This window comes from Heterodontus francisci, chromosome 23, assembly GCF_036365525.1.
Source record: "Heterodontus francisci isolate sHetFra1 chromosome 23, sHetFra1.hap1, whole genome shotgun sequence".
Classification (NCBI taxonomy): Eukaryota; Metazoa; Chordata; class Chondrichthyes; order Heterodontiformes; family Heterodontidae; genus Heterodontus; species Heterodontus francisci.
In genome coordinates, this window is record NC_090393.1 from 43,308,177 (window position 1) to 43,329,887 (window position 21,711).

General features: G+C 44.7%; 1 non-coding gene across 1 annotated transcript; it reads right to left on the reverse strand.

Annotated features, from left to right (window-relative positions):
• Positions 1-21,330: 21,330 nt before the first annotated feature.
• On the reverse strand, positions 21,331-21,402 carry trnaa-ugc (transfer RNA alanine (anticodon UGC)). The gene has a single exon. It is a non-coding gene; the product is annotated as a tRNA-Ala (tRNA).
• Between the last annotated feature and the right edge of the window lie 309 nt (positions 21,403-21,711).

A 21,711-nucleotide genomic window follows, 5' to 3' on the forward strand; every position in this document is an offset into this window, starting at 1 on the left:
AGCAAACAGATCTTGGCACACATAAGCTGCATAAAAGATGAACTGTGCACAAACATTTTCACAGTTACAGGCTTCAGGCTTAGATTTGAAAGCTTCTGCAACTCATGACAGATGCTGTGATGACCTAGTGGCTGAGTCAAAACTGCTTGGTACTCTGGAAATGAGATAGTTACTGTAAGAGTGTATGGATATCCTTGGGGTGAGGGACGGAAATGAATTGTTTGGGCCTTCTTTTCCTGATTCCCATCTCTACAGTAGCAATAAGGTAACCCAAGGTTTCTGCTGCCTCTGGCACTGCCTGCGGATGCCTGGGTCTGTGTGTCTGCTACTGTGTGTTTTTTAATAGTTGCCAACACCAGGTGGAAAAATGTATTAATTATGCATCATATTGCACATTTGGTATAATTTAAATTACTATGCTCTTGTGCACATACAATTTGTGTTTTTTAGATTTTTTTTCTCTCATCAACTTCCTTCTATCCCTGCCTCTCCTATTGATTCTTTGTCATGGTACATTTTCATTAAATGTCCTTCAGGAATATCCATTATACACTTGAGTATTAACAGTGGGTGTTAGCTGGCTATTCGCCCATTGAAAGCACACACACACACATACACACACATAGAAACTCATTGTAAGTACCCTTTCTAGTTCAATAAGTGAAGGTACTGCCTGATGTCGTCTTCTTCTTCTTTGGCCTCCTTATCTCGAGAGACAATGGATAAGCGCCTGGAGGTGGTCAGTGGTTTGTGAAGCAGCGCCTGGAGTGGCTATAAAGGCCAATTCTAGAGTGACAGGCTCTTCCACAGGTGCTGCAGAGAAATTTGTTTGTCGGGGCTGTTGCACAGTTGGCTCTCCCCTTGCGCCTCTGTCTTTTTTCCTGCCAACTACTAAGTCTCTTCGACTCGCCACACTTTAGCCCCGTCTTTATGGCTGCCCGCCAGCTCTGGCGAACGCTGGCAACTGACTCCCACGACTTGTGATCAATGTCACAGGATTTCATGTCGCGTTGCCTGATGTAATGTAGGCACAAATGGCCCATGTTCAATATTTGGTTGTTGTTAGGTTTGTCCATCGCAAGTAAGGTTGTAGAGGGGATGGTATAAATAAAGCCAGCACGCCTAAGCTAGAGAGGGGACCAAAGCCTCCCAACTACTGCTGCAAAGTGTACCAAGTGTATAGGTGAGCAGGAGAGTGGGAATAGATTAGGTGCCTCATGTGGAGAAGATCATCAACGCAGAAACAATAAGCCAAATAGCCTGCTCTTCTGCACTGTAACATTACATGGCTCTATATGTGAATACTGAGTGAGAATGGGGTCTAAGATTTAATAGGCACTGGAGAAGGGGCAAAAAAGATTTAGAAGGATATTATCAGAACTGAGAGGCTATACCTGTCAGGAAAGATTGAGCAGGTTGGATCCCTTTTCTTCCAAAAAAAGATGGCTGAGGGGTGACCTGATAAAATGTCTTTAACATTACAAAAGGGTTTAAGAAGGTAGATAGAGATGTTGCTACTTGTGGAGGCCTGCTTGAGGAGCCTCTGTAATCAGGACCCCACCAATGGCCTTCCCTACTGAGGCCTCCGACCACCCCTCTACCAACCCACTGCCAGGCCCCCATCCCTCCGCCTCCCTCCCCACCAGACCCCAATCTCCCCACCACCACCAGGGCTCGATTTCCCCCTTCTCAGAACCTAACCTCAGCAGCCCCTGCCATTGCCCCACCCCCTTCCATTCAATCCCTCCATTTTCAGTGCGGACATAGCTGCTACTATGGCCATCAGTGACCAGCTGCCCGCTCAACTGAAGGCCCATTTGTAAATCAAGCTGGCTCCAGGTGGGGAACCAATCACTCACGTCACTAACACGCTCCCAGCGGGTCAGGCCAGTGAAAATTCTGCCCATAAACACTGACATGGACTAATTTGGCCGAATGGCCTGTTTCCATGCTGTACATTCTATGTAATTTTATTTAATAGTCTACCATCATTTACTGTTTGTGTGGGTCTGACACTTGGGTGAGGTGCCTGTGGGCTACTAATGCCCAAAGAACCAACCATCCCTTCAGGAGAGAAGGGGATAAAAGTACATTTATTTCTCAGGCAAATATATTTACAATGGTTGTTTTCAATAGGAGAAAAGGACCAGATATGCACATTTTTACACACACACCATCTATGACCAAATCATGTAAGAGAAAATGAAGATTAAAATAACTTTTTTTAAAATTACATTTTAATTATAGAATCAGAGCACAGGATCCACAGCACAAATGTAATATTGTTGAGCAAGTAATTAATTAATAACATGAACAGTTAAATCATTGTTTTTAATAAAGTCCTTCTCTGCATTGCCAATGTAAGATAAACTCTGCTTTAGTAATCATACAGGTCCTCATCAATATTATTCTGCTTGAGTATTCAAAGTAGTTTCAAGGACATTAGAGCCAATATATGGAGATTATGAACATGTTTATATTACACACTCAGGTTTGGTATCTTGCCAAAACATTATTAGTAAAAATGTTTGAATTTGCATGAAATCATTTAAGAGGGATTGCAATGCTAATATAATGACAAACAGTGTGGTTTTAGAAGATCACTTTCTTAACTTAGCTATGAAAATGCATGGAAGTATGATTATTTGTGCCTGAAAAATTACTTGTTTAGAGTATTAATAAAGATCATCATTGGGTCGATTCCACTGAGGACTTAACCCAGCATTTGTGAAAATGAATTTTTAATATTTTAAAATCTGACTAAAAGTAGAGGTTAATGTGTTCTGAATGTGGCAGCACGATCTGGTATCTGCACTGAATCTGTTCTGATTATATTCTTAACTAATCTAATTTGAACTCTACAAATCTTAATTACTGGATTAACTGCTTTTTATTTCAGTCATTAAGATTTGTGAGCTCAAAAATAAGGCATAGCTCCCCAGATGGTTCAATGAGGAAACAAAAGGGCTAATTCCCTGATCGTGGGGATAAATGACCCATGCTCTCTGCAAACTGTACTCACCCAAACCTATGGCGTTGGGTCAGTTACATGACTTGAATATATTCACTGCATGTTTTTAACATGTGAAAGAAGTACCGTTTAATTACTGGAAGGGCCTGATTCCTGATTGCAGCACCTCTGAAAGGGTTGTTCCTGTTAAAAGGAAGGCAGACCTTTCTTGTCATCAAGGCTGACTGCTGCTTAGAAAGATGGCTGGAGGAGAACTGAAAATTGTCCCTTTCACTGAAGCTTGCTTGAGCATGCTGCTGGAGCAAGTGGCACTGATACTTTTTAGCGACAATGGTAACCCTTCTAAATCAAATAAATGTGCAGCAAGAATGGCAGGAGGTAGTGAACAGAGTCAATATTCAGTCTCCCAGTTCCATAGGTCATTGGAGCAAATATGCAAACGAATGCTGTCAATGTCAACTTGCATGAAGTTACCGACTGGAATGCTCATACTGCACACACACCAAGCACTCAGTTCACATTGTGGTGACACCTCAGTGATGCTGCTTGCACTGACTCCACAACTTACACACCCTCACAGCCACACCAGTGAAGCTGCAGTTCCAACCTGGTGCCAACTGAAGCCAAAGTCTTCCTTCAACTCACCCTATTGTTGTATGTTTTCTCATCAACTCGCAGTGGCTTCTCAAACTACTTGCATGATGAGTACTCATTCTTTCAGACCAGTGACAGAGCAACTTTGAAGGATTAGGGAGGAGGGGAAAACTCCAGCTTTGGCCAATTTGCCCCCCCATATTTGACTGACAGAGCCTATAAGCCATGTCCCCTGTAAGCAGCTCCACCCTTCTGCTTCCTCCTGCCAACATAGATCTGTCTCCATTTCTAAGTGGGTACAATTCAGAATTCTTAGGAACAGAGACCTACCAGGGTGCATCTGGGATCCAGAGTGCTGCAGAAAGGGAACCAAGCTGAGAACTTGGGAATGCTGACTTATCTAGCCCAAAGTCTGAGCGGGTAACCACACAGACTTGCAAGCAGAGCCTGGTGGCCAAACACCAGGGCATAGGTCCTGGAGATGAAATGAAGGTGATCTTCCAAATGCCACCTTGGCCAACCTCAAAATGACTGGCGAGAGTTTGGACGTCCCCATCCCTGGCTTCTTCATTTGCTCCACCACCGGTTCAGATCTGGTAGAATGTAGGTTGGACATTGATCTGCACTTTGAGTCACAAACCAATGCTGCAGGCATCTGTTTGGTCTATTTTTGTAAGAGATGCAGACACCTGAATTATTCTGTTATTGTGGCTGTATGGATGTTGATGAAATATTGGCCTTGGTGATTCATATTTTATTTTTATTCATTCATCAGATATGGACATTGCTGGCAAGGTCAACATTTATTGCTCATTCTTCATTGCCCTTATGAAGGTGGTGGTGAGCCGCCTTCTTGACCCATTGTAACCATGTGATGAAAGCAGTGCTATTAAAGAGGAAATTCCATGATTTTGGCCCAGGGATCATGAAGGAACAGTGATATAGTTCCAGGTCAAATTAGTGTGTGACTTCGAGGGGAGCGTGGATGCTGGTGTTCCCATGTACCTGTTGCCTTTGTCCTGCTAGATGGTAGAGGTTGAGGGTTTGGGAGGTGCTGTCAAAGAAGCCTTGGAAAGTTGCTGCAGTGCATCTTGTAAATGCCATGAGAATGTAGTTAGGCACCCTGAAGGCTATGTGGATGTCATCAATGAGGACCTGCACTTTAGGTTTTATTTGAAAGGATGCAGTTATGTAAAAACTCAATGTAGGGTAGTGACTTTCACCAAAATAGGTAGGACCATCCCTGTGCTGTATCTTGTCAGCAGGTCAGCTTTCTGCAGGTTGTATAGTTTGGTGACAGTTTCCCTGCTAAATGGTCAACAGTGAAGACAAGTTTCTTCAAAATTACCCATGTGGTTGAAGCTTACTCGGATATATAGTTCTTCAGTTGACTGCAGGTGGGCTCCAGATGCTGGAGATACAAACACCTTTGCCTATCTTCCCTTGCCAGAACTCCTTTCCCCCCTCCAAATCCAGGACAGCCATTGATGTGGCTTCAGTGAATCACGCACTCAACTCATTAAAAATCAGAATTTGTTCTTTTTGGACCATGCCACAATATGCAGTTTTAAAATCCATGCATGTTCCATGGGAAATTAAGGCTTGAAGGACTGATGCCCATGGAACAAGAATGTAAAATTTCAGTGACTTTAGTGCCGAAAAATATCAGCCTACAAATCCCAGGAATATGATCTGGTAACTTTAGAAGGTACACTAATCCATTCGAGATGGATGGATTGTTGGGGGAGTGGATGGTCACACTGTTGTGTGATATTGGCATATCACCAATAGTCATCATATTTCATGCCGGGGAAAAAACGAATTACAGAATTCTTCACATTAATGTTTTGAAAAATAGATACTTTAAAAATAACTCAGAAAGGTAACTATATCTTCTAAACTTGAGTGAAAAAAGATAATAACCAGTTTTCCAGATGGATTGTGACTAGGTCAGCCTAACCAGGTAGCCGTCATTAATATTTTATAAGAGATTACACAATCAGCCTTACAAAGCTTCTGAGGATGTAAAAACAAGAAATGCTGCAGCATCTGTGGAAAGAGAAGCAGAGTTAACGTTTCGGGTCAGTGACCCTTCTTCAGAACTGACAAATATTAGAAATGTCGCAGGTTATAAGCAAGTGAGGTGGGGGTGGGGCAAGAGATAACAATGGAGAAGGTCTAGATTGGACCAGGCCACATAGCTGACCAAAAGGTCAGAGCAAAGGCAAACAATATGTTAATGGTGTGTTGAAAGACAAAGCATTAGTACAAATAGGGTGTTAACGGACTGAAGGTTGAACAGCAGCATGTGCAAACATGAAAAAAAGGTGGGTAAGCAAACTGAACAAACTAAGATGAAATGAAATAAATGCAAAAAAAATTGTAAAAATGGAAATGAAAAAAAGAAAAAATAACTAAAAATGAAAGTAAAATGGGGGGCTGTCATGCTCTGAGATGATTGAACTCAATGTTCAGTCCGGCAGGCTGTAGTGTGCCTAATCGATAGATGAGATGCTGTTCCTCGAGCTTGTGTTGATGTTCACTGGAACACTGCAGCAATCCCAGGACAGAGATATGAGCATGAGAGCAGGGGGAGTGTTGAAATGGCAAGCAACCGGAAGCTCGGGGTCCTGCTTGCGGACTGAGCGGAGGTGTTCCGCAAAGCGGTCATCCAGTCTGCGCTTGGTCTCCCCAATGTAGAGGAGACCACATTGTGAGCAGTGGATACAGTATACTACATTGAAAGAAGTACAAGTAAATCGCTGCTTCACCTGAAAGGAATGTTTGGGACCTGGGATAGTGAGGAGAGAGGAGGTAAATGGGCAGGTATTACACCTCCTGCGATTGCAGGGGAAGGTGTCATGGGATGGGGACGAGGTGGTGGGGGTAATGGAGGAGTGGACCAGGCTGTCGCGGAGGGAACGATCCCTTCGGAATGCTGACAGGGGAAGGGAGGGGAAGATGCGACTGGTAGTGGCATCACGCTGGAGGTGGCGGAAATGGCGGAGGATGATCCTTTGGATATGGAGGCTGATGGGGTGGGAAGTGAGGACAAGGGGAACCCTGTCACAGTTCTGGGAGGGAGGGGAAGGGGTGAGGGTAGAGGTGCGGGAAATGGGCCGGACACGGTTGAGGGCCCTGTCAACAACAGTAGGGGGGAATCCTCGGTTGAGGAAAAAGGTCATCTCAGAAGTACCATCATGGAAGGTAGCATCAACAGAGCAGATGCGTCGGAGACGGAGAAACTGGGAGAATGGAATGGAGTCCTTACAGGAGGTAGAGTGTGAAGAAGTGTAGAGGTAGCTGTGGGAGTCGGTGGGCTTATAATGGATATTAGTAGAAAGCTTCTGAGGACTTATTCTTGCTTTCTGCGATCCCAGAAATTTGATCTCACTCAGCCACCAACTGATCACTGGCCTATCTGTACTTTGTTTAAAATTTATTCAATTAGCAAGGAAGAGTTCTTTTTGGGGCAATTTTTCAAATGCACTTCAATCATCAGGGCCTTTACTTTTTGAGTACTTGCAGAGAGCATCCACAATAAGTTATAGCTGTAGAAAATAACTCCTTTGAGTTAACCCTAACCTGACCAACTTCAGATTCATTATCGTCTGGTTTTACATTCCACTCCTCACATATTTCATATTTCATCCTGTAAAAGTAAAGGCACTAAAATACATTATCCCTCTTGACCAGAACTGGGTTTGTTTTAATTGGTTTATACATCCATCTTTGATAATATTCAAATGGAACATTTTAAGAACCAGTGCTTGCCAATGAGGAATAGTTCTTTTATTCACTTTCCACAGCAACTTCGGAATCACTTCAAAGCGGCTTTCTCCTTTCAGGGATTCTGACGTCACAGTATAACGACAGACTTGGACCTTGATCTGATGATAATGACTACAACAAATATATAGCGCCTTTAATGTAGAAAGATCTCCCAAGTCTCTTCACAGAAGCATAATTAAAGAAAAGTTGTCACCAAGTCTAAGAAGATATTAGGAGGGATGACTAAAAGCCTTGATCAATGAGAGAGGTTTTAAGGAAGGTCTTAAAGGAGAGAAAAAGCTGGAGAGGCCGAGAGGTTTAAGGAGAGTGTTACACCAATGTGTTTTGTTGAATGATAATTTTCTTTGGTCCACTGGCTGAAGATCTGAATTTGTATTTTTAAATGACAAGCTGCCAGCAAAGTTATCCTTTCAGCTTAAGATGATCACCTAGTTTGCTACACTGTATCCTACATTGCAAAGGACTGAGGAGAGAGACGAAGTGTCTGTGCATTTCCCAGCAAACACTAAGACCCAGGAAGTTTAAGGGAACTGTTTGTTCTCTTTCAGCAAAAAGAAATACCGCTAACTGCTATGTTTGAATCACTGAGTGACTGTCATGTGAGAAGCCCCTCCCGATCTTTTTTTTTTAAGCTGATGTTTTTCTCTGCAGCAGAGGAGAAGCAACTGGACTCTAACATGAGCAGACCCTAAGTGGAGGTCCCTCTCTCTCTCCCTTTCTCCATTCCAGCTTGAAAGCTTCCAATCCTGCTTGTTGACTGACCACCTTTGCATACTCTGGCTACAATCAGAAACCCCATTGGAGGAAATCATCCACATCACTATACCAAGAGACTCACCGAACCAGTCACTTACCTCTCCAAATTAAAAGTATCAGAACACAGATGAATCGCCAAACTTCAGACTGTATACCTTTTTTATGGACTCTAATTCAACCAATCTACCTTTTCCCACTCTGTAACCTATGTGTGTGTGTGTAAACCTCTAATGTATGTGTGAGAGGTACAATAAACTTAACCTCTTCCTTTGTTAACTCAAGAAAATCTATCCAATTGGTTCTTGTTATGATCATAGCAAGTAAGTAGTCAAACATATACTGAATTGGCCAGTACATCCACTTTAAGAAAGAATTAAACCAGTTGTGTCTAACAAGGAGAGGGAAAAGAAACCCCTCCTCACATGTCCGTAACAAAAATTTGGGGGCTCACGTCTGGGATCAAAACCAAAGACAAACGGGAAATAAGAAGTGGGAAATTAATTTGATCCCTAGCAATAAATTTAAAACTTCAATCCAGGTTTTCTTGTGGTTTTCAGTGCTAGAATACTAAAATGTCCACATTTGAGGCCAGAACCTTCCTAGAACAGAGTGAAGTAACTCGGACCAGGTTAAAAGCCCTATCTGTTGAAGAGTTGAGGAATGCAGCTGGGCAGTTAGAGATTATTATCTGTCCAAAAGCTAGGAAGCCTGAAATCCTAAAACTTGTGGCCAACCATTTTAAAATTGACACTGAAGAACTGGGCACAAGCATAGAATCTGAAACAGACAAAGTAACATTAGCTAAGATACAGCTAGAACAGAGGAGACTAGAATTAGAATTTCAGGAAAGAGAGAAAGGTTTCCAGGAAGGGAGAAAGAAAGAGCTTTCCAAAAGGAGAAGGAGGAAAGGGAGTAAAGGTGGCTCAAACTAACTAGGGGAAGACCCTATACAACTAGTGAAGGCACCATTAGTGAGGGAGTTACCTCAACTCAGGACCGGATGTTGAGATCTTAAAATTCTCCCAGTTGATAGCAAAGTTTTTTTTTTATTCATTCAGGGGATGTGGAGATCACATTCCTAATTGCCCTTGAGAAGGTGGTGGTAAGCTGCCTTCTTGAACCGTTGCAGTCCTTGGGGTGTTGGTATACCGACAGTGCTGTTGGGAAGGGAGTTGCAGGAACTTGGACCAGCAACAGTGAAGTAACGGCGATATAGTTCCAAGTCAGGATGGTGTGTGGCCTGGAGGGGAACTTGCAGGTGGTGGTGTTCCCATGCATCTGCTGCCCTTGTCCTTCTCAGTGGTAGAGGTCACGGGTTTGGAAGGTGCTGCTGAAGGAGCTTTGGTGAGTTGCTGCAGTGCATCTTGTGTATGGTACACGCTGTGCGTCTGTGGTGGAGGGAGTGAATGTTGAAGGTGGTGGATAGTGTGCCAATCAAGCGGGCTGCTTTATCCTGGATGGTGTCGAGCTTCTTGAGTGTTGTTGGAGCCGCACCCATCCAGGCAAGTGGAGATTATTCCACCGCACTCCTGACTAATGCCTTGTAGATGGTGGACAGGCATTGGGGAGACAGGAGGTGAGTTCATTGCCGCAGAATTCCCAGCTTCTGACCTGCTCTTGTAGCCACAGCATTTATGTGGCTGGTCCAGTTCAGTTTCTGGTCAATGGTGATCCCCAGGATGTTGATAGTGGGGGATTCAGTGATTGTAATGCCATTGAACATCAAGGGGAGATGGTGAGATTCGCTCTTGTTTGAGTTGGTCATTGCCTGGCACTTGAGTGGCATGAATGTTACTTGCTACTTACCAGCCCAAGCCTGGATGTTGTCCAGGTCTTGCTGCATATGGACATGGGCTGCTTCAGTATCTGAGGAGTCGCGAATGGTGTTGAACATCAGCGAACATCCCCACTTCTGATCTTATGGTGAAGGGAAGGTCATTGATGAGGCAGCTGAAGATGGTTGGGGATGAGGGAGAAGTGAAAGCATTTTTCATCTCTTTTGAAAGCTTGCAAAACAGTTGAAGGGGCCATTAGAGAGTTGGACACTGTTATTGCAAAGCAAACTAACAGGAAAAGCCCATGAGGTTTATTCACAGTTGCATGATGAGAGTTCATCAGAATATGAGATGACTAAAAATGCTATCTTGAGTGCACACGAGCGAGTACCGGAGGCGTACCGCCAAAAGTTCCAAGCTCTCTGAAAGCAGCCTGAACAAACTTTTATATCGAATTCGAAAGGGTTAAGCAACTCGCTTTCAACCAATGGATAGTCCACCTATGAAAACCTCAAAGAAGTGATTTTCCTCGAGGAGTTCAGAAACTTCCATAAGAAATCACATGGAGGAACAAAAGGTCCCAAGAGCCAAGCAGGCAGCAATTCTGGTGAATGATTATACACCTTTTCACAAGCCATTACCCCAAGGGAAACCCTTCCCCAATCACCTCCAACCAACCTGAAAAGGATAGAAGTTGGGAAGGTAATAGGAGGATGAACCATCATGGGAGAGAAGGAAGAGCTGGAAACACAGGGGACCCTCATCAGGCTAAAAAGGACGGTGCTGAGAACAGGAAGCCTGCATGTTTCCATTGTAACAAGGCAGGTCACCTTCAAGCTGACTGCTGGAAGTTACAGGAAAAACTCTTACCTGGAAGAGCGGAGGACTTACCGAGAAGAGCGGAGTGGAGTGGACCTGGGAGGAATCGGCATTGTAGAGGGAGAGGATAAATCCAGCCTGAGGCTCCAGGCTTGCACTTATCTGGGAGAGCGGAGCGGAGCAGACCTGGGAGGATAAACACAGACATAGACCGGAGTGTTTGAAAAAAAATCAACAGTGACATCACAGGAAAGCTGCAAGGTGATTGGTTGGCAAGTAACGACAGTTGGGGAATAGCTCTAAATAGCTGGCTTAGTAACTAAGGTAAGAAACGTCTACAGTTTATTTTCATATGTAACAAGTAGTGGTTTTTTAGGGAGTTCTGTAGTAACGAGGACCAGGGAAGAAGGGCCCTAGAGTAATTGATATTATTTGATATTAAGCATCTTCCAAAAGGTTCAATTAAAAGGGTTAAGTCATGGCGGAGAGCTCAAAGCTGTGGTGTGCTCTATGTGGGAAGCCGGGAACAATTCCAGTGCCCGGGACCAGCATGTGTGCAGGAAGTGTCTCCAGCTGCAGCTCCTGGAAGCCCGGGATTCAGAACTGGAGCAGCGGCTGGGGACACTATGGAGCATCCATGAGGTGGAGAGTATCTTGGATAGCACGTATAGAGAGGTGGTCACACCACAGGCTCAGACTCCACAGGCAGGAAGGGAAAGGGTGACCACCAGGCAGAGCAAGAGGACTAGGCAGGCAGATGGCTATTCCCCTGCAAAACAGATATGCTTTGGATACTGTTGGGGGGAATGGCCTCTCAGGGGAAAGCAGCAACAGCCCAATTCGTTGCACCACAGTTGGCTCTGTTGCACAGGGGAGGAGTACTAAGTGTGGGAATGCAATAGTTACAGGGGATTCAATTGTAAGGGGAATAGTTAGGCATTTCTGTGGCTGCAAACGAGACTCCAGGATGGTATGTTGCCTCCCTGGTGCTAGGGTCATGGATGTCTCAGAGCGGTTACAGAACATTCTGAAGGGGGAGGGTAAACAGCCAGTGGTCATGGTACACATTGGTACAAACGACACAGGTAAACAAAAAAAGGATGAGATCCTAAAAGCAGAATATAGGGAGTTAGGAAGTAAGTTGAAAAGTAGGACCTCAAGGTAGTGATCTCAGGATTACTACCAGTACCACGTGCTAGTCAGAGTAGAAATAGCAAGATATAGCGGATGAATACGTGGCTGAAGAGATGGTGTGAGGGGGAGGGTTTTAGATTCCTGGGACACTGGGACTGGTTCTGGGGGAGGTGGGACCAGTACAAACTGGACGGGTTACACCAGGGCAGGACCGGGACTGATGTCCTAGGCGGAGTATTTGCTCGAGTGGTTGGGGAGGGTTTAAACTAAAATGGCAGGGGGATGGGGACCTTTGCAAGGCGTCAGAGGAAGGGGGATCAAAGACCAGAACAAAAGACAGTGAGGGGAATAAGACAAGTGATAGGCAGAGAAATCAAGGGCCAGAATCAAACAGGGCCAAGTGAAAAATAGTGGGAAGGGGACAAGTAATGTTAAAAAGACAAGCCTTAAGGCTTTGTGCCTTAACGCGCAGAGCATTTGCAATAAAGTGGATGAATTAATCGCTCAAATAGATGTAACCAGGTATGATATAGTCGGGATTACGGAAACATGGCTGCAGGGTGACCAGGGATGGGAAATGAACATCCAGGAATGTTCAGTATTTAGGAAGGACAGACAATAACCAGCAATGTAACTCCACTGCCTTTGGCTTTAAGAGGAAATTAGCACAATAGTGAGGAAGGATATTAGCTCTGACGATGTGGAATCTGTATGCCTGGAGCAGAGAAACACTAAGGGGCAAAAAACATTAGTGGGGGTTGTACATAGATCCCCAAACTGTAGTGGTGATGTTGGGAATGGCATTAAACAGGAAATTAGAGACTCGGGTCCTGAATCTTAATGAAGGAAACTACGAAGGTATGAGGCGTGAGTTGGCTATGATGGATTGGGAAGCGTTACTTAAAGGGATGATGGTGGACAGGCAATGGCAAACATTCAAAGAGCGCATGGATGAACTGCAACAATTGTTTATTCCTGTCTGACACAAAAGTAAAATGGGAAAGGTAGACAAACCATGGCTTACAAGGGAGATTAGTGATAGCATTAGATCCAAGGAAGAGGCATACAAATTCACCAGAAAAAACAACAGACCTGAGGATTGGGAGCAGTTTAGAATTCAGCAAAGGAGGACCAAGAGATTGATTAAGAAAGGGAAAATAGAATACAAGAGTAAGCTTGCGGGGAACATAAAAACTGACTGTAAAAGTTTCTATAGTTATGTGAAGAGAAAAAGATTGGTGAAGACAAATGTAGGTCCCATACAGTCAGAAACGGGAATTTATTATGGGGAACAAATAAATGGCTGACCAACTAAACGCATACTTTGGTTCTGTCTTCACAAAGGAGGACACAAATATCATACCAGAAATGTTGGGGAATACAGGGTTTAGTGAGAGCGAGGAACTGAAGGAAATCAGTATTAGTAGAGAAATGGTGTTGGGGAAATTGATGGGATTGAAGGTCGATAAATCCCCAGGGCCTGATAATCTACATCCCAGAGTATTTAAGGAAGTGGCCCTAGAAATAGTGGATGCATTGGGGGTCATCTTCCAAGATTCTATAGACTCTGGAACAGTTCCTACAGATTGGAGGGTAGTTAATGTAACCCCACTATTTATAAAAGGATGTAGAGAGAAAACAGAGAATTATAGACCTGTCAGCCTGACGTCGGTAGTGGGGAAAATTCTAGAGTCCATTATAAAAGATTTTATAGAAGAGCAACTGGAGAACAGTGGTAGAATCGGACAGAATCAGCATGGATTTACGAAAGGGAAATCATGCTTGACAAATCTACTAGAATTCTTCGAGGATATAACTAGTAGAGTTGATGACAGGGAGCCAGTGAATGTGGTTTATTTGGACTTTCAGAAGGCTTTCGACAAAGTCCCACATAAGAGATTAGCATGTCAAATTAAAGCGCATGGGATTGAGGGATAATGTATTGCGATGGATAGAAAATTGGTTGGCAGACAGGAAACAAAGAGTAGGAATAAACGGATTTTTTCCAAATGGCAGGCAGTGACTAGTGGGGTACCGCAGCTATTCACAATATATATTAATGATTTAGATAAGGGAGCTAAATGTAATATCTCCAAATTTGCAGATAACACAAAACTGGGTGGGAGGGTGAGTTATGAGGAGGATGCAGAGAGGCTTCAGGGTGATTTGGACAAGTTGAGTGAGTGGGAAAATGCATGGCAGATGCAGTATAATGTGGATAAATGTGAGGTTATCCATTTTGGTAGCAAAAACAGGAAGGCAGATTATTATCTGAACGGCTATAAACTGAGAGAGGGGAATATGCAGCGAGACCTGGGTGTTCTCGTACACCAGTCGCTGAAGGTAAGCATGCAGGTGCAACAGGCAGTAAAAAAGGCAAATGGTATGTTGGCCATCATAGCGAGAGGATTCGAGTACAGGAGCAGGGATATCTTGCTGCAATTATACAGAGCCTTGGTGAGGCCACACCTGGAATATTGTGTGCAGTTTCGGTCTCCTTATCTGAGGAAGGATGTTCTTGCTATAGAGGGAGTGCAGCGAAGGTTTACCAGACTGATTCCTGGGATGGTGGGACTGACGTATGAGGAGAGATTGAGTCGGTTAGGATTATATTCGCTGGAGTTCAGAAGAGTGAGGGGGGATCTCATAGAAACCTATAAAATTCTAACAGGACTTGACAGGGTAGATGCAGGAAGGATGTTCCTGATGGTGGGGGAGTCCAGAACCAGGGGTCATAGTCTAAGGATACAGGATAAACCTTTCAGGACAGAGAGGAGGAGAAATTACTTCACCCATAGAGCCTGTGGAATTCGCTACCACAGAAAGCAGTTGAGGCCAAAACATTGTATGTTTTCAAGAAGGAGTTAGATATAGCTCTTGGGGTGAAAGGGATCAAAGGATATGGGGAGAAAGCGGGAACAGGTTACTGAGTTGGATGATCAGCCATGATCATAATGAATGGCGGAGCAGGCACGAAGGGCTGAATGGCCTACTCCTGCTCCTATTTTCTATGTTTCTATGTTTCTTAACCCATCGGTTTAGTCAGGGTACACCAGACCAGTGCAGGAAAAGGGGCCCTGATGGAAAGCACAGCAGACCAGGCTGTGGTTTTAATTGCAGCTGTAAAACAAAGTAAACCTACCACTGAGAGTGCGGGAAAACTTAACAAAATCCATAAGAGTTACCAGCATTTTGTGTCCAGAGGAAAAGTGACCCCATACCCCTCAAGTGAGATGAGTAAGCCCATAGTCATACTTAGGGATATAGGGCCACCCAATCCACTATTCTGGGAAAAGGCGTGACCTTTTCCCCCAGAGTGCATTGAATGCTAGAGTGCAAGTAAATGGTATCTGAGACAAGTATATGCCCATACCTTTATACCAGGTGCACCTGGAGTGTGACCTTGTTTCAGGACCGGAAACCATGGGGATTGTCCCTAGTTTACCTATGGACAGGGTCAACCTGCTCCTGGGTAATGATCTGGCGGGGGCGAAGATGGTAGCTTCCCCAGTGGTTTTTGAGAGATTGAAAGAGGTCAGGGAGACAGAGAAGTTACAGGAAAAGGTCCCTGATTGTGTAGTGACCCAGTCCATGGCCAAACAAGCTCTGTCAGACGAGGCTGAACTGGCACTGCAGACAGATGACAATATGTCTGGTTATCTGAAACCTTCTTTGGGAAGTTAGAGGACCCAGAGGATGGGTTAAACAGGTCTTCCTTCATCGAGGCTCAGCAAACCAACCCAGGGTTAAAAAAGTTAGTACAGGCTGCCCAAACTGAAGCTGAAGCAGAGGGAGTTCCAGAGTGCTACCGTTTAAAGAATGAGGAAGTGGAGACCTCCGCACAGACCTGTAGACTAAGAGTGGACAGTGGTTCACCAGGTAGTGGTGCTGCCGAGGTACCATCAGGAAATATTGAGAATAGCCCACAAGATTCCAATGGCTGGACATGTCGGTATCCAAAAAAACCAAGCCCACATAAGACAGCATTTTGACTGGCCACAAATCCACCAGGATATAGTGGAGTTCTGTACGATTTGCCACATGTGCCAGGTTGTGGGGAAGCCTCAACCTGCATTAAAACCTGCACCTCTAATTCCCATGCCTGCTTTTGGGGAACCATTCAGCAGAGTGCTGGTAGATTGTATGGGACCCCTGCCAAAAACAAAAGAGGGCTACCAGTATCTTCTCACCATTATGGATGTGGCTACTCAATTTCTAGAGGCTATCCCTCTAAGAAATATCTCTGCCAAAGTAGTGGTGGAGGGGCTAACCCAATTCTTCACCCGATATGGGATGCCTGCTGAGATCCAGTCGGATCAGGGCACAAATTTTTCAAAAGGTCATGGGTAATGTGGACATAACCCAGTTCAAGTCCTCAGCCTGCCACCACAGTCACAAGGGGCTTTGGAGCAGTACCACTAGACCTAAAGACAATGATCAGGGTGCACTGCTATGAGGACCCCCCCATGTGCGGCACAGTGGCACAGTGGTTAGCACCGCAACCTCACAGCTCCAGCGACCCGGGTTCAATTCTGGGTACTGCCTGTGTGGAGTTTGCAAGTTCTCCCTGTGTCTGCGTGGGTTTCCTCCGGGTGCTCCGGTTTCCTCCCACATGCCAAAGACTTGCTGGTTGATAGGTTAATTGGTCATTATAAATTGTCACTAGTATAGGTAGGGGAATATAGGGACAGGTGGGGATGTGGTAGGAATATGGAATTAGTGTAGGATTAGTATAAATGGGTGGTTGATGGTCGGCACAGACTCGGTGGGCCGAAGGGCCTGTTTCAGTGCTGTATCTCTAAACTAAACTAAACATGATTGGGACAAAGGGCTGGGATTTCTTCTGTTTGCTACCAGGGACACACTGAGTAAGTCCACTGGCGTTAGTCCCTTTGAATTAGTTTATGGACATGAGGTAAGAAGTCCTCTAAAACTAATCATGGAGAGGTTTTTGGGACACAGGAATGAATCTTCCCTGTTCGACTACATCTCCATGTTCTGAGAACAGCTCGCGAGAGCCTATGCAGTGGCTGAGGAACACCTAAGAACATCCCAGACAACTATGAAAAGGCAGGCGGCTAAACATGCCAAAGCCAGAACATTTCAGCCCAGAGACCATGTTAGTGTTATTACCAATACAGGGAGAACCATTGAAAGCCTGGTTCAATGGCCCGTACAGAGTAATAAAGAGAATTAGCCAGGTGAATTATATAATTGACAACGCAGATTGCAGGAAGGAGCAAAGGCTGTGCCACAGCAATATGTTAAAACGGTATCACAGCTGGGAAAGGGACAAACAAGCACAGGCCTGTCAGGCAGTCAGGAAAGAGGAGGGTGAAAGGGACAGTGAGGATGAGTTAGAGGAAGGCCTGGAGGATTCCCACCCTCTACCATCTGATGAGCTAACACTGAAATGTTAGGGAAATTAGACACTGTACTCTCCTATTTAAATGCAGAACAGAGAAGAGACCTAACTAGGCTGCTCACAGCGTTTAAAGGGATCTGCAGGGACAAAGCAGGGTGCACAACCCTAACCCTACACCATGTGGATGTAGGAGAGACCCCTCCCACAAAGCAGTATCCCTATTGCTTAGGTCCCAGGAAACTGACCCTGGTTCGGGAGAAAATTCAGAATGAAGATCTAGAAATTAAAGATTTAAATTCTGAAGGGAGACACAGAAAAGCTCATAAGCCAAAGGAAAACCCTAAGCCCAAAAAGGTTTTTGTGGTAGATTTGGAGGGTGGTGATGGTGGCCGTGACTGAAAGTCAAGTATCCTAACTGAGGAGGAATTGTGGGCCAGGCTGGATAAGCACAGAAAAAAACCATATACAAAAAGAACTGGATGATTGTCAGAAAGTTGTGAACAAAATTGAATCCAGGGTTGAATTCACTGATGTAAAGAAACTGGAAAATGAAGATATTGTAGAAATACAGGAGGAACTTCAGTATATGCTGGAGCACAAGCTGATTGAGACCAGTCAAAGCAGTTGGAGGTCCCCAGTTGTGCTTGTGCACAATCCCGGATATAAAAAATAAATGAGAGTACAGTCATGACAGTGAGACTGATGAGTGTGTGTGTACAGTTTCTTTTGAATTTGTGACCCCATAATGAAATATTCCTATTATCACATTTCATTTCGTGTGGTGGGGGAGGAGTCACACCGATGTGTTTTGTTGAACATTTTCTTTGGTCCACTGGCTGGAGATCTGAATTTGTATTTTTCAAAAGACAAGCTGCCAACAAAGTCATCCTTTCAGCTTAAGGTGATCACCTAGTTTGCTACACTGTATCCGACATTGCAAAGGACTGTGAGGAGTGAGACAAAGTGTTTGTGCATTTCCCAGCAAACACTAAGACCCAGGAAGATTAAGGGAACTGTTTGTTCTCTTTCTTTTAGCAAGAAGAAGAAATATTGCTTACCGCTATGTTTGAATCACTGAGTGACAATCATGTGACCAGCCCCTCCCCATCTGTGTTTTTTTAAACTGATGTTTTTCTCTGCAACAGAGGAGAAGCAACTGGACTTTAACATGAACAGACCCTAAGTGGAGGTCCCTCTCTCTCTCCCTTTCTCTATTCCAGCTTGAAAGCTTTCAAATCCTGCTTGTTGACTGGCCAACTTTGCATACTCTGGCTACAATCCGAAACCACATTGTAGGAAATCGTCCGCATCGCTATCTCCAAGAAACTCACTGAACCAGTCATCTACCTCTTCATACTACATTATGAGGACCACTGAATTCAGCTAGAACCCAGCTGAATCACCAAACTTCACAGACAGTATACCTTTTTAATGGACTCCAACTCAACCCTGTCTTTCCCCGCTCTGTAACCTATTTGTGTGTGTGTAAACCTCTAATGTATGTGTGAGAGTGAAAGTTGGTGCATTGTTTATTATTTTATTAGTTTGGTTTAGGTACAATAAAGTTAACCTCCTCCTTTGTTAACTTAAGAAAACCTGTCCGATTGGTTCTTGTTATGATCATAACAAGAACCAATCGGACAGGTTTTCTTAAGTTAACAAAGGAAGAGGTTAACTTTATTGTACCTAAACCGAACGAATAAAATCATAAAATATGATCACAACAAGAACCAATCAAACACCTACTGAATTGGCTAGTACATCCACTTTAAGAAAGAATTAAACCTGTTGTGGTCTAACAAGGAGAGGGAAAAGAGGGAAGCCCTTCAACCCCTCCTCACTTGACCGTAACAAGAAAATTCCAGAGCTTAGGGCTTTGATGGCTGAAGGCACAGCTGCCAATGGTGGGGCGAAGGGAGTGCAGAAGAGGCCAGAGTTGGAGGAATGCAGTTTTCTTGGAGAATTGGCAGGCTGGAGGTTACAGAGGTAAGGAGGAATGAGGCTATGGAAGGAATTGAGGATTTCAAATTGGAAACATTGGTGGACCAGGATCACAGGAGTGATGGTCAATGGGGCTTAAGGCAAATTAGGACATGGGCAGCCGAGTTTTGGATGACCTCAAATTAACAAAGGGTAAAATGTGGCAGGCTGGCCAGTAGTCAAGTCTAGAGGTACAAAGGCATGGAGAAGGGTTTCAACATGAGATAAACTGAGTCAGGGGTGGAGACGGATGATGTTACAGAGATAGAAGTAGAAGAGGATATGAAGTGGGAAGTTTAACTTAGGTTCAAATAGGACACCAAGGCCACAAACAGTCTGGTTCAGCTTGAGACAGTGGCCGGGGAGGGGAATGGAATAGGTGGCAAGAGAATGGAGTATGTGATGTGAGCCAAAAGCAATTGGCTTTGGCCTTTTTTTATTCTTTCATGGGATGTGTGTGTCACTGGCAAGGCCAGCATTGGTTGTCTATCCCTATTTGCCCTTGACAACTGGGTGGCTTATTCTGCCATTTCAGAGGGCAGTTAAAAGTCAGGCACATTGCTGTGATTCAGGAGTCACACATAGGCCAGACCAGCAGATTTCTTTCCCTAAAGGGACCATAGCACCATTACTGAGACTAGCTTTTAACTCTAGATTTTTATTAATTAATTGAATTTAAATGCCACCAGCTACCATGGTGGGATTTGAACCCATGTCCCCAGGACATTAGCCTGGAGCACTAAATTAACTAGCCTAAGCTATTACCGCTATGCCACCATCGCCTGCAGCTATCACTTCCCATTATTTACTGGAAGAAATTGTGGGTCATTCAGAACTGAATGCTGGACAAGCTCACTGACGGAACAGAGATTGTGGTGGGGTTGAGACTGCTGATAGAGAGGTACAGCTGGATGTCATTGGCATGCATGTGGACCTGATATCCTATCTTCAGATGATGATGCCGAGGGGCAGCATGTAGATAAGGAATAGGATGGGGCAAGGATAGATCTTTGTGAAACTCGGATACTAACGGTGCAGGGTGGAAAAAGAAGCCATTGCTGGAGTTTCACTGGCTATGAATGGATAGATAAGAGTGGAACCGAGCAAGGGCCATTCCGCTCAGCTGGACAATGGAGGAGAGTAGTTGGAGGAGAGTGGTGTGGTCAGCCATGTAATAAGCTACAGAGAGATCATGAACAATGGGGAGGAATAGTTTACCACAGTCACAGTCACAAATTTGTGACTTTTATAAGGATGGTTTCAATACTGTAGCAGAATGGGGAGGGAACCTAATTGGAAAGGTTCAAACACGTAGTTGCGGGAAAAATGGGCATGGATCTGAGAGGAAACAATATGTTCAAGGACTTTGAAGGGGAAAGGGAGGCTGAAGATGGACAAAAGATTGAGAGTGAGCTTTTGAGCTAATTTTCCACCTCCTAAGCTACACTCCCAACAACCTTACCTCAGCAGTGCGCTGTCTGGTGCAGAGTTCTGGGATCTTAAAATATAATGACTGGAGTGGATCACTTTTCCACCTGTAAGCACGCATGCATAGAGCTGTATCCTCAAATTCAATGGAATAAATATCAGTTGGGTTCTATGAAAGGTGAGCAATCAGCCCCAGCAGATTAATGTCTAGGTGGTGTGGGGGGGGTGGGGTGGTGGGTGGTGGTGAAGATGAAAATCTATCTTGTGGTTCCATGGGTGATAGTCACCTTCTGATACCTGACTGTAATGACCTAGCCTTCACATGTAACCCCAGGGCATAATTGGCAAAAGGCTACTTGACCACAGAGGGGCAGTTTTTTTTAATTTAGAGATGCAGCACTGAAACAGGCCCTTCGGCCCACCGAGTCTGTGCCGACCAACAACCACCCATTTATACTAATCCTACATTAATCCCACATTCCCTACCACATCCCCACCATTCTCCTACCACCTACCTACACTAGGGGCAATTTACAATGCCAATTTACCTATCAACCTGCAAGTCTTTGGCTGTGGGAGGAAACCGGAGCACCCGGCGGAAACCCACGCAGTCACAGAGGGAACGTGCAAACTCCGCACAGGCAGTACCCAGAACTAAACCTGGGTCGCTGGAGCTGTGAGGCTGCGGTGCTAACCACTGCGCCACCCAAAAGGTGTGGAGATGCCAGGGATTGAACCCGGGGCCTCATACATGCAAAGCATGCACTCTACCACTGAGCTACATCCCCTACAATACAAAAAAAATTCACCATCTGCCGTGGTGGGATTCAAACCCATGCCCCCAGAGCATTAGCCTGGGGCTCTGGGTTACTAGTCCAGTGACATTACCACTACACCACCACCTCCCCCACTTGAGACAAGCTCATTTCTGTCCTCTCTTGACATCCCCACATGTGCTGGACAGTAGCCAGGAGCAGGAAACCTGGCTGATATCACCCTTCCAAACCTAGGGAAACTGAGGCCAATTCATTTGGAGCCCTTACTTCTGAGCTGGCTAAGATTAGTTAACTCAACATCAACCAGAATTAAGCTGAGGT